Source organism: Salvia hispanica, chromosome 4 (assembly GCF_029641045.1).
Source record: "Salvia hispanica isolate PSC_SH4W2 chromosome 4, Shi_PSC_v1, whole genome shotgun sequence".
Lineage (NCBI taxonomy): Eukaryota > Viridiplantae > Streptophyta > Magnoliopsida > Lamiales > Lamiaceae > Salvia > Salvia hispanica.
The window spans coordinates 22,914,422-22,928,963 of NC_142695.1; the positions used below are offsets into that span (position 1 = coordinate 22,914,422).

The 14,542-nt window shown below is 36.8% G+C and overlaps 1 pseudogene across 1 annotated transcript; it reads left to right on the plus strand.

Annotated features, from left to right (window-relative positions):
- The first annotated feature begins 378 nt into the window (after positions 1-378).
- On the plus strand, positions 379-2,422 carry LOC125193391 (LOB domain-containing protein 25 pseudogene; annotated as a pseudogene). Its single transcript, XR_016137751.1, has 2 exons — positions 379-686; positions 1,765-2,422. The product of XR_016137751.1 is annotated as an LOB domain-containing protein 25 pseudogene (transcript).
- Positions 2,423-14,542: the final 12,120 nt, after the last annotated feature.

Genomic DNA, 14,542 nt, shown 5'->3' on the forward strand with positions numbered 1-14,542 from the left:
TTAATTAACTTTTCAATGTCTAGTTAATAATGGGCGAGTTATAATGAAACCCTCTAAATTAATATTGTGAGAACATAAAACTATTTTCAGTCTTTGTATACACAATTTATTTTTATGGCAAGAATACTTTTATACAAAAAAATTATTACTACTTTATAACCATTCAGATTCAAAAATTTGTTAAACAATCTCACACTCACCGACCGTTTTTTTAAATTTTTTTATAAATTTGTCCCCATTCATTTAGCTATTCATTGGCTTAATTTATTAATTAAGAGAATTGAGTCAGCCTCAACATTATGTTGTTTAATTACTATTAATATTTGAAGCTTTTGCTTTTGCATCGATTCCTTCATACCTTACACTCTCTGTATGTATATATGTATGTACACGATCCTCAGCTTTAGATAATTGGTATACATATATTTAAATATTTAACCATATGTCTCCAATTCGCCTTTAGGGTTTTCCCACTTTGTAATATTTTCTCTTCACCTTCACATAAACGCACACGCACACAGTTTGCATTTGAGACATTAATTAGGAATGAATATTCATTTGAAATATCAGCTCGGTGATCGAAGATCTACATAAACTAGCTGCTGTTTTCACAAAAAAGAATAGGTTTTTCAAGATCAGAAGAGAGAGAGATCCAACTAAGGAGGTGTATACCAGCCAGCCGGCAGGTTCTAGCTTAATCTTAATTAATTTCAAATTTACTTTTAGATCCATTTATTTCTTTCTATTTTGGTGGTTAGATTTAGTTTGATATCTTAATCCTCATCATTCGATTTTTCTTTGGAATTTTAGGAAAAATATGAGATGAAATCATTGAAAATTCCTATGCACACAATTTATGTTTATCCCATTTGGATAATTTTCTTAATAACTTTTTTCACTAGAATTAAAGTTAAATTACAAAGACTGATTAGAATCGTGGATGAGTTTTTATATATTTGAAAACGTTTTCTTTCGTTGCAGTTTTCAGATTCTCAAATACAAATTTGTTGAAAATTTTCCTTTCTGAAGTGTTTTTTATATGCTGATCAGAAAGCTCTAAACTATTTCTCTGTATTATTCCTGGTAATTATAATTAAAAGAAAATTCACATATATGGGGCTTATATATTATAGCCAGACGCATCCTACTTCAATCGTATTGTTAAATTATGTACTTAATCAACGGAAGAAAGTATAGTAATTAACCGATCAATAAATATTTATATTCTGAATATTTTAGCCATGTACACACAATTTGATCGCATCATAAACAAATACTGCATTCATCAGTCACTACTATTTTTCCAATAGAAGAAAGTATGGCGGCTGGGGAATTATTACTTTCTTTTTTTCCTCTAAAAAATAATTAAAAAATAATTTTATTTCATAAAAAATTCAAGCTGTCAAATTCTACTTTTTATAAAGACTTCGTTCAAAAAAAACCTAACACTTCACAAAATCTCAACATAAATACACAAACATCATCTTGAAATTAAATTTGGTCGAGTTTATACAACATCAACTTAGCACATTTCACTGAATTACACATGCATTTGTTATTATTACAATTGGTTTGGATCATGCTTTTTTTTATTAAATATATTGGTTTTCAATTTCTTCGTGATGCTATTATTTTTGAATTTTTTTATTTATAAATTTAAATTTATAATCATGTTCGCTTCATAAGACCATATAATAATGTTTGTTGTTATTTTTATTTAAATAATGTGTGGACCAAAAAAAATGTTCCCCGTTTATGGTGTAGAGTTATGGCGGCTTCTTCTCCTAGCAGCAGCTACTCAAACCCTCCGTGTGCCGGCTGCAAATTCCTGCGGCGGAGATGCCTCTCCGGGTGCATCTTCGCGCCATATTTCCCGCCAGAGGAGCCTACGAAGTTCGTGAACGTGCACAAAATCTTCGGCGCCAGCAACGTGAGCAAGCTGCTGAACGAGATCCCGGCTCACCAGCGCGAGGACGCGGTCAACTCGCTGACTTACGAAGCCGAGGCTCGGCTGAAAGACCCCGTGTACGGCTGCGTGGGCGCCATCACCATTCTCCAGCGCCAGGTTTTCACCCTTCAGAGAGAGCTCGACGCCACCAATGCTGACATCATGCGCTTCGCTAGCGGAGCCGGAGCCCCTGCGGATGATCCGAGAGGAAGCGGGTCGGGTTATCCTGACCCGAATAGTACGGATTATTGGACTGGGAAAGGTCAAGAATGATGGAGGCAACTAGTATACTATCACTATGTGTGTATATGAAAATGCATATATGCATGTAAAGAATTGACTATGCTTTGGTAATTACTAAAGTGTGTTGTGTATATGATGAAATGATACATCAACTATATGTATGCAAAAAATTGACTATGCTTTGGTAATTACTAAAGTGTGTATATGGTGTATTATGTGTTTCAGTTTTAATCTTATACTATCTCTGTTCCATAGTAGTAGAGTCATTTTGTCATTTTGGTACGTTCCATAGTAGTGAAGTCATTTCTCGTTGTAGTAAACGTCAAAACATTTATTCTCACTTATTTTAATCTCTTTTACTTTATTCTCTATTCATATTTCATTTCATACTTTACTCTTCCTTTACTTAACTCACTTTACACAATTTTTCTTAAATCACACCGAAAAGAAACGCATCCACTAATATGTCACCTTTTTCTTACAATTAACGATTGTACTAGCTAGTGTAGGAGTTGTATATATGCATTATGTATGAGGCGAGATCGTAGGATTATTTGACGATATAGAAGGATTAATTATCTATTTTACGATGGATTAAATTTAACTACAATATTAATTTACCTTGATCTCTTTTTCCGACAAACGGAGAAACATATATTAAAAGAGAAGTCATGTCTAATCTAGAAAATAATTTTAATCAAAGAACGATAAGATTGTGGAATGATTCAAAGAACCAGTCTCCTTAAAAAAATTCATAATCTTAAATACGTGGAATGGTATAAACCTTTAGAAAAAAAGGGTGACTAATTAATAACTTCAGAGCTTATATGACAAATAAAAGGTAATTTTATAATAAATCTAACGATATTCGGTTTTGATTTTTGTGTTCAGAAAAAAAAAATTTGACATTTTTAAAAAATCAATAAATACCAACATATCTATGTATACTGTTTTATACACGTATAATATCAGTCTATACCACACACAATGTCTCCGTATACGCCATATATAGCAACTTTCACTTAAAAAAACTTACATAACTTTTAAGGATACAAAAATCGGAATGCAATTATTTGCGTTAATTTTTTTTAAAAAAATAACAATAATTTAGGAGGCAAAAGAAAGTGTTTCTAATTAAATTAAGGACATATTACCTTAATCTTTTGTTTTTTTTAGACGCTTACATTTGCATTCTCTAATTTTAATTGAGACACTAACATTAAGGACAATTTTTGAAGTGTTGGTGGTATATTTAGAAACACAAATTAATATCTTTAATTGCATTAAAAACGTCCTTAACTAGTTTTTTTTTTGTAATGTTTATGTGTCACACAACATAGTTTTTTTGTTGTAATGTTTATGTGTCACACAACATATAGTAGTACATCATTATATGGAGTAGGTTTTATATAGCGTCATTAGGTTGTTTTGACAATTTTATAGGGAGATACAATATGTGAAATAAGTAAATATTGAATCATGGCAAAAGTATTTATTTGATTGGAATGACAGATTGGGTACATTACACATACTTAACTGATTTACTTAAATACTCTAATCTTTACAACTCTTCAATGTGAAGAGCTTTAATTCTTTTGAAAAATAAACGATAAAAATGTACGAAACATTAATCTCAAGCTCGATTAATTTTGTAGAGATAGGCAGGCTGATTCCTTATCATGTCATTATTCATCTAATGTCATGTTGTGAATTTCAATCATATGAACCGAATATGAAATAGATACAATCAGAAAATCTAATTAATCTCCCAAATTGAAGAAACGGCACATGTATAATATCTGCTTATGTCACATACAATATCAGTATTATATACTTACTTGACAATTTTATTCTATAATTTTAAGGTATACCATAACTATATTTAATTTAGTGGATACCTATATTCTTTTTGCATTAAAATAATTAAAAATCATTCTGCTACATGAATGATTACAATTAGTAGATTATAAAATCTAATGGATAATATTAATTCTTAGTTCTTATTTTTAGGAGATCATCATGATCCTACAACATGTGTATATTAAGAATGAATACATACTACGGAAAGTTCACTATAATTTGGATCGTAAATGTAACCTACGGCGTCAAAATTTTCCTACTTGCATGACTTTTTCCATGAAGCACATCAATCTGAAGATGTAGAAAGTGGAGAACACATATCGACAATTGGAATAATGAAAATTTCAAAGATTTATGTCGCAGGAAGGGATGGAACTTTTAAAATGATCTTAGCTTTTAAGAAGGTAGGAAAAACTAACTGTAGATATATGTAGTTTACTACTAAACTGGATATATATTTTGTTTCATTAGTATTATTACTAGCTCAGAAAACTGTTATGTCTAGGAGAAATTCTATTATTATTATTATTATTATTATTATTATTATTATTATTATTATTATTATTATTATTATTATTATTATTATTATTATTATTATTATTATTATTATTATTATTATTCAAAACAATGGGCACAAAAGTCAGACAAGATATCCTTTTTCCCACGTGAAGAAACATGAACCTGCATCCTGCAAGAATTGCTCAAAGTTTTAATTGGTTACACGTACGGCTCAAAATTTTTGAAATGAGCTATTGCATGGATATATGTCTACTCACATATTAATTGGTAAGAATTGAGATTGTATAGTTAAATGTAGGGTTAACATAACCAAGACATGATCCGATGAGTCAGTTCATCGGCGTCTCACAATTGTAGTGGTTGTTCAATTTTTCACGATATTCGACAAAGCAAAAGCGCCTCGACTATACGAGGAATGTTAAATTCTCCAAATCTTTGTCCCACATTGGCTTGGTGATGATCCTAGCTTCTCTATATAAGTGTGGATAACCCTCCCCCTTATGAGGCCTTTTAAGGGGTGAGTGACTCATTTCTAATATGGTATACAATGCTTATTTGCAAACCCGACTCATCATTCTATAACCATATTTTATCAAGAAGATATAAATTAAACTTTTTCAAAGTTACAGATTTTTACAGAGAAAATGTATGTATATTGAAAACATTATTCTGGAAACACTAAAATGTACATATTGAACCCATTGATATATGCATATAGGTGTGTCTAACAGTCTATGTAACAGCCCGCCCTCCTAGGGTACAATAAATGCGGCGACTGCTACCAAAACGGACTCAAAGAAATGAACGAAGGCTAGGGTTTCAATTAAAGAGTGTTGACCAAAAGATTAGAAAGAAACTATCAGAGTGTTTAAAGCAATAACTTAACCTCGAAACTCGAATAAGAAAAACGAAGGTGTAATAAATGACGTTCAACAATGTCAAGAGTATGGCATAGTTTTCCAAGATAAAAACCACAAGATAGTCTAAAGCCTCTAACTCGAAAGGAGAGTGCGAAATATTCGAAATAACATAAGTGTATCAAAACTCAGCGAAAAACGACCAAGAGAAAGAATAGCTATGTATGAAGACACAACTACGCTTGAAGTTTCAAATATCCATCTTAATTAATTATCATGCTCAACACCCGCCACCGCTCGTCATCGTTCAACCTGCACATAAGGAAAACACATGCAGGGCTGAGTATTTTGAAATACTCAGTGAACTCGTTGCCAAAACATTTTATAAGTTATGCCACCCTTACCAAGTGAACTCGAGTTTTAAGCAGTTTAAAGAGAATTTCACGAGTATCACAAAAATATTTAAGATAGATTGGCCAATCAAACAACTCCCCATTTTCTCATCAATTCATAAATCACAATCTTTCCATAGTGCGACGAAAGTGTGGCCACACTTTTCGCCCACGAGTTCGGCCGACTAGCAAGGACGGCTCCCGATCCCCTCGTGTACACAGCCTGGTAGGGTTTGCGGCCCGTACTCAAACCCGAATTCGTATAACATATCCACAGCCCTAGCCCAATGGAGTGAACTCACAAACTAGGCATCAGGCGCACAATATCACAACAAAACAAACATAAGCATGGCATAACAGTTAAACCACCCTTATAACACCAATAGATATTTTTGCAAGAAGTAAAAGAGTTTAAGAATAAAGCCCACCTCGACTGCTTAGGTTTCAAGTATGTTCTTTCCTTTGTTATCCGGCTTCGCAACTGAGGTTTCACCTTTTTAATCACATAGGCACACATATCACAAATTAGGTTCAACACCACTCTTACTTATGCATGTCTCGATGTTTTTCCCTCTTCCCAATGATTTATCTTATCATTACTAATCAATAAAAATCATGTCTATCGTACCATAATATTTAGCCATCAAATACACTCTACACAAACACAACACACACATGACACACACACACTCACACACGACACACACACACACACATGACACATATTCCCACATCCCTTTATATCCAACTTTCACTCAACCAAGATGCATGAGGGTTCAAGAAGACCGATTAATCGGTTAGAGAGAAGAGGAATCAAGTGGAAACAAGAAGATGGATATAAAAATACCTTATGAGAAAAAATGAACGGTAGAAATTAAGTATTAGGCTTGGTTCTTCAAGATTCTTGGATCAAACTTCAATTCTTCTTCAAAAGATGACAAAATAATGGAGAATGGAAGAAGAAAAATTTGGAGAGAGTGAAGAAGGGAGGGAGGCGAAAATTATGGGGCTAGGGTTAGGGGTTCCTCTTATTTATAGTGCTCAATAAGATCTTTAGGTAAATAGAATAGAATATTTGGTAAGATTTTATTCTCCACAATAAAATAAATAAATATTGTGAAGTAGGGAAGAAGAATTAACAAAAATAGATCCTAGGGCAAATCCCATAGGTTTCGAAAATTAGGCTATTTATTTAGCCAAGATTTTGTGTTGAATATATTTTACGAAGTATAATAAAATATCACGGAGCAAAATAAAAATAAGGATAAAATAATAAAAGTCTCCCCATGGAAGATGAATTAGGCGTGTATTTTGGGGTTCTCCCATAAAGAATATATTTGAATATTAAGTAAATTAAGATAAGGCAAGATCTCTTGAGGTATGGAAAGATTTGGTAGAATATTTAAATTCTAGGTATGGAAGGAAATCAAATAAGGGATCAATTAGAATAAAATAAATTCTTCCTTCCCAACATTATGTGATTTTCGAAAATCACCTTAGAGATAATAGGGCTCGATTTTTCTCAATAAAAATAAGGAATAAATTGGGTCTTGGATTTAATTTGGATAAATATCTCAAGAATTAAATTAAATCCGGAAAAATAGAATTCCTTCTTCAAAAGTCAAGGGGGTCGGTCGAAAATCTCAAGAATATAGTGGCTAGTATTTATGGAATTTTTCTGTAATATTCTCACTCACCCTTAAACAATTAATTCATCTCATAATTTAATAAATCACATGCCACATCACATAGTCAACAAATTTGACTTTTCAAACTTCCCGGTCAAAGAAACTCATGCAATAAATTCACTTATCAAATAATTCACATCTTCCACGTCATCAATAATTAATTCTAGGGCTCTAAAAATTAGGGTTCTAAAATTCGGGGTGTTACATCCTACCACACTTAAAAGAAATTTCGTCCCGAAATTTGGTACCTTTATGGAAAGAGTTCCGGGTACAGATCTATCATTTCATCCTCACGCTCCCACGTGGCTTCCTCGGGCCCGTGGTTTCTCCATTGAATTTTCACGAAGGCAGATTTGTATCTTAGGGTTTGAACCTTGTGGTTTAGGATCATCTGGGGTCTCTCCTCGTAGCTCAAGTCCGGGTTCAACGCAATTTCTTTAAAGTGAATCACGTACTTCGGGTCGAACACGTACTTCCGCAACTGCGACACATGGAAAACGTTGTGCATGCTCCCAAGGGTTGGGGTTAGCGCCAATCGGTACGCAACGGGTCCTACTCTTTCTAAGATTTCGTAAGGTTCGATAAATCGTGGCTTCAACTTTCCCTTAACACCGAAACGTATTATCCCTTTCGACGGGGATACCTTGAGAAAAACTTTATCATCGGTTTGAAATTGTAAGTCGGTCCGTCGGACGTCGGCGTATGACTTTTGTCTGTCCTGGGCTTCCTTCATTCTCGCGCGGATTTGTCGAACGATTTCGACCATCTCTTCAACGGCATCGGGTCCGAGTACCCTTCGTTCGCCAACCTCATCCTAGTATAGCGGTGATCTACACTTTCTGTCATATAGTGCTTCGTACGGCGACATGTTGATCGTTGCCTGAAAGTTGTTGTTGTAAGCGAACTCGATCAGTGGGAGTGCGGTCTCCCAACTTCCGCCTCGGTCGAGCACCACGGCTCTCAGCATATCCTCGAGAGTTTGTATCATTCTTTCGGATTGTCCATCGGACTGGGGGTGAAAAGCGGTGCTAAAGTTTAAGCGTGTTCCAAGCTCGCGCTGTAAACTAATCCAAAATTTCGAGGTAAACTTCTGGACACGATCAGACGTAATCGTTACTGGGACTCAATGTAATTGCACGATCTCTTGAATGTAGATCCGAGCTAGTCTATCCGATCCATGGGTTACGGGGATTGGTATGAAATGCGCACTCTTGATAAGTCGGTCTATGATCACCCAGATCGCGGTGTTCCCTTTGAGGGTCTTCGGCAATGCCGTCACGAAATCCATAGCGACGTGCTCTCATTTCCACTCGGGTATCGCAAGCGGTTGTAGCTTCCCGTACGGTCGTTGGTGTAAGGCTTTCACCTGTTGGCAGGCTAAGCAGCGCTCCACGAAAGTTGCGACATCTCTCTTCATGCCGTTCCACCAAAAGGACTTCTCCAGATCCTGGTACATCTTTGTGCTCCCGGGGTGAGCAGTGTATGGGGTTTCGTGGGCTTCGCTCATGATCTCGTTCCTAAGTCCCTCGTCGTTCGGCACACACAGTCTCCCTCCAAAGGTGAGAGCGTTGTCGGAAGCCTCGCTAAAATTTCCGGATTCACCAGTTCTCACTTCGACTCGAATCTCCTCTAATCTCACATCTAGTCGTTGTGCTGCAACGATCCTCGTTCTTAGATCAGGTTCTACTACTAACGCGGCGATTCGGCCTTTCACGATTTCGGGTGTCCCTAATACTTCTATTCGCAACTTACTCAACTCACGTACTAAGCTTTCTTCTTCCGTCAGAAAAGTAGCGAGTTGCGGATGGTCTCTACGGCTTAAAGCACCTGCCACTACGTTTGCCTTGCCGGGGTGATAGTTGATGCCACAATCGTAGTCCTTCACTAGATCGAGCCATCTCCGTTGTCGCATGTTCAGGTCCTTCTGCTCGGAAAAGTACTTCAAACTCTTATGGTCCGTAAAGATTTCACACCTAACTCCGTAGAGATGGTGCCTCCAAATCTTTAGGACATGCACTACCGCGGCTAACTCTAAATCGTGGGTGGGGTAGTTCAACTCGTGCGGTTCAATTGTCGTGAAGCGTAGGCGATCACCTTGTTGTTCTGCATTCACACGCATCCTAATCCGACCTTCGAGGCGTCGGTGTAAACTACGTAGTTCACTTCAAGCTCTGGCACAACTAACACTGGTACGGTGGTCAGCTTTTTCTTCCTTAGCGTCTCCAGCGCGATTCGTAGGTGCTCCGCGTGCTCCTTCTCGTCCTTCGAGTAGACTAAGATGTCATCTATGAACACTAGGACGAATGTATCTAGGTACGGGTGGAAAACTCGGTTCATCAAGTCCATAAATACGGCTGGGGCGTTGGTCAGTCCAAACGGCATCACGACGAACTCATAGTGATCATATCTGGTACGGAATGCGGTCTTAGGTATATCCTCCTTTCGCACTTTCAGCTGGTGGTATCCGGACTTTAGATCCATCTTAGAAAACACTCCGGCTCCTCGAAGTTGGTCGACCAGGTCTTCCATCCTTGGCAAAGGGTACTTGTTTTTTAGGGTCAATTTGTTCAACTCTCTATAGTCGATACACATTCTTATTGACCCGTCTTTCTTCTTGACGAAGAGCACCGGTGCGCCCCATGGCGAAACACTGGGCCTAACGAAACCTAAATCCATGAGCTCTTGTAGTTGTATCTTTAGTTCCTCCAATTCCTTTGGCGTCATTCGGTATGGTGCCTTGGACACAGGTGCGGCTCCTGGTTCGAGATCGGTCGTGAATTTCAGTTGTTGATCTGGCGGCGGTCCTGGTAACGCTTCAGGGAAAATGTCGGGAAGAATCTCGCACGGCAGCGACGTCTTCGATCCTTCTTTCCTCCTTCTCCTCTCCGTTGAGATAGACAAGGTAGGCGGGGCGTCCTTTCTTTATCATCGCGGTGGCTTGTAGCGCAGAGATTATAGCGGTTCGCCGGTTCATCAAGATTCTGTGGTATACGATGGGTTCCTTATTCGGGGCGTGTAGGGATATTTGCCTCTCGTCACAACGAATCGTCGCAAAGTTAGCGGTCAACCAGTCCATTCCTAAGATTACGTCGACATCTCTCTGTTGGGGATAATCGTAGCGGAAAATGCAAAACAAATAAATCCACATAAGAATCTATTTAGGTGATTATGTGGGTCGATTCAATTTCATGCTTGAACATGTAGAGACATATAATTACGCAATTAATCACATAATTTAATTTAAATTATGTTGTTGAATACTTACAACAATGATTCTCCAAAGAATCGAAGTGGCTTGCTACTTCTCCACATGTAGATCTTGAAGCTTGATTGTGAATGCAAGACCAAAGATCTTCTAACCTATGACCCTTAACTCTATAGATCTAAATTCCTTGTGGGAGGAATCTCTTAGAAATTATAAGAATCTTGAAGGAGAAGACAAGAAAGCCAAGTGTGGAGGCTAGGGTTTGTGATAACCTTTGTGTCTCCTCCTTACATTCTTATTTATAGAGTTTATGATGGGCTAGGTTAGGGATCTATGGGGCTTGGATTGGGCCTCCCCAATTGGACCTTCTTTACTAATTAAATTATAACCCATAATTTAATATAAGGCCAATGGAATATTTCTTGTGCCACTATAGAAGAAATATTGACCGCCCATCCAATCCGTGATTACAAGCAACCCGGGTTAACCTCTTTAATATATTATTTCCCATGTCTAAGACTTTCTATATCCATTAATTAATTTGTAGTCTGCTATAGACTTTAAATTAATTAATATCTTTATTTCCAAGAGTTTGTCTAGTACGAGATGTATATTAAAAATATACTTTTCCTTTTCTATTTATTCTTGGATTAAATCCAAACCGGCCGGGTTTCCGAATAATAGAACTTCTCTCGAACACCTCTTGGGGATATAGTCAAACCGCGCAGGCACACGATTCAATGTAATAATAAAACTGACACCATTCTAGTTATTAATTACTACTACCCAAGATATCAGGAATATTGGGTTACGAAAAACCCGCACCTATTGATAAGTCAAAGCAACGTATGATTAAATAACGCGTGTCCTATATTATTACAAAGATTAGGAAATATTAAATCTCCAAGACATCGTCTTACAGTAGATAGCAACAAAGACGTGTCTATACTTTAGATCCATTCAATGCTATACCACACCAGTGTCACTAGTCATTCTCAAGGTAAAGACGACTTTCGGATGGACACTGCAACCTTTCATGATAGGTAGCCAAAGCCTATCTAGATTGTGAAAAAGTTTTACTTCTACAAGGTACCGGTTGGGCCACCTACTGTGATGACCTGTTCTACGACCCAACCTTCAATGTAGAAGACTTAGACTGATTTTACTTTCCGGCGTTTTAATTATATAATTTAATATATAATTAAATACGGTCAATACCCATTAAAGTAAAATACACAGTGTGAAGAAAACATTTATTATTCTCATTAAATGAAGAGTGTTTACAATATACAAGCAATTTATCAAATTAAAAAAAAACTCAAAAAATGCTTTTTAGTATATATGTTCCAACACTCTCATCGCCATAATTCACAGATCGTAAGCGACTAACTTAAGTTCTCCTAGTACGATTTCTACGTTCGAACAAGTTCGGGAAATTCTATAACACGACATTCGATTTCCTAGCAGTTCGTAAATGCGAAATATTTCTCGTCTCGTTCTATTGGTCATGCCTACACCTCTTGTTGGTGTATCATTTCAGCGCGTGTCTGTCTGTAGAACTTATTTCCCACATGTATCTTAAAAGATTTAAGCTTTCGCCTTCCCTTGCCGTGTCGCATCAAGAACTCAGAGCATGTATTAAGAACTCAAATTTTAATCAAACAGTCTTAACTTGGATATGTACCGATTTCAACTCGAGGAAGCACCACAAAATGTCTTTCATCGGAAAGGCTCCAAACTTTATCAAGGAAACAAAAATAACATTTCTAGCTCGACACTTTCAAATCTCATCATTGACACTTGGTTTGAAACTGAGCGAGGACTAAGTTCCATTGAACATAACTCGTCCATTCTGAGAATTAAATAGTTTAGGGGTATCAAGGAAAAACCCATAGAGCTTGAGAATTTAATTCTGATGAGAGCTCGAAAGAACATGGGATGGGTCATGAAAACAGGGTGAAACCCATTCTGATGTACTTGTAAAATTATGATTCTTCCTATAAGTAGAGTTCAAGGAATGATCACACAGTAGCATTGAAAGAAGGCAGTTGCGCAAGAAAGGACATGGGACAGTTGCACAGCAAGATGAAAGGTTCTTGGAGAAAACAAAATAGGCAAGTACATTCACGAAATAAGGTAGTAAAGAGTGGAAATGGCTCATTGCAAGATAAGATAACAAGAAGGTGTGAATTCTCATAAATCTCAAAAAATGTGGTCTCAAAGGGGTCTCAGTACAACGAACGAAAAGGAGTAACGCAAATGCGAAAGTAAAATGGTAAGGTGAATAAAAGTTTTGGAAATCTTAAATCCCATACCAGACTGCCCGATAAAATTTGCAAAAATTTCGGACAGCGGTTTTTGATCAAAACATGTCAAGGCCTAAAACGATCAGTCGCGTCAAAATTTAGAAATATAGACAAATGTCATGAAGTAGCACAGATAATGGTTCAACGGTTTTGTTGAAGGCAACTCGAAGTGATTGGAACTTTTTAGAACCGTTAAGGAAGAAGAGAACATGATAGCCTTAACTTGGTGCTGAAGAAAGAAAGTCATTGAGTATGAAACAATATGTGTAGTGAAACCGAGCAAAAAGAATTTCACTTCTGCCAAAAGGAGCTTGCCACAAACATGGTTATAAGATAAAGGGGTGAACCAAAGTTCCAAGAAGAATATTCCATCCTTTGAAAAAAAAAAACAGGTCTGGAGATGTGACCATACTGAAGGTCATAACTACAAACAACTTTAGGAATGAGGTTCAATGACGGAAGCTTATAAGACCAAATGTCGTTCTATGAATTTGAAGAATACTACTCAAGCAAGAGGTCCAAAGTTATATAGGGCAACACAAATTTCACGCCAAGTGAGTCATGACTCGATATAGGAAAAGAAATAACGGGTATCACTTGCAAATTGCGAGTCAACCAAGGTGTTTAAATAGATAAGGGCTCAGGGTTACTCAAAACTTCCCGAAAAGAACTTAGGATCCAAGTAAGTACTGTTGATTTTTAAAAAAAAAATCGGTCATTCTAATTACGAAGGTCGCACTCCCTCGCACAATTCTCCCGAGCCTGATCATGGTAACGTCGTTCTATGAAACCGTGGATTCCAAGTCGAGATTCATCGTATCGTCGAAAATAACTAAATTTGATGGTCGCATCTTCAAAGTCTTCTTCTTGCCGTGTCACATAGTCTTTTCGATTGCCATTATACACGTGGTCTTAATGTGTCGTAAACGTCGTCGTATTTGTGTCGCATCGCCACTTTGGCATGGCATGCAAGACTGCATGGTTTTATTAGATCTTGGGTATGATCTCGCCATTGTAAGGGTACACCAAGGCTCGAAGTATACTTATTTTTTTTGTTGGTTCTATCACTCAGGAAAGTGATACTGCAGTTGTCAACCTACAACTAAGTTCTAGCACGTTCAGTCTGGCCTACTTCTTAGGCACTCTATAATTTCAAGCATAGCTTGGAGTCTTATACTAGTCATCCCGCGTTTCTATTGTTGATATAAGCAATGTGATCGTATAACTAAGTCATGCTAGGTTCCAAGTAGTCCAGATTTAAGCATCGCAACATTTCAACATAAATCTCCGTAATCACATTCGCAACAAAGTTCAAAAAGTTCCCCATTACCACACAAACTTCATCCATATATTGTACAATTAACAAGTTTATTTGAATAGCATATTTCACCACATAAATCAATTGATGTTCCATAGCATATCAAGCATCGCATATTAATATATGTAAAGATTAGCACTTAGTCAATGCATCATCCACAAAATCGCATTTCCAACTTCATGCAGTTCATGTCCATCTATTTCACA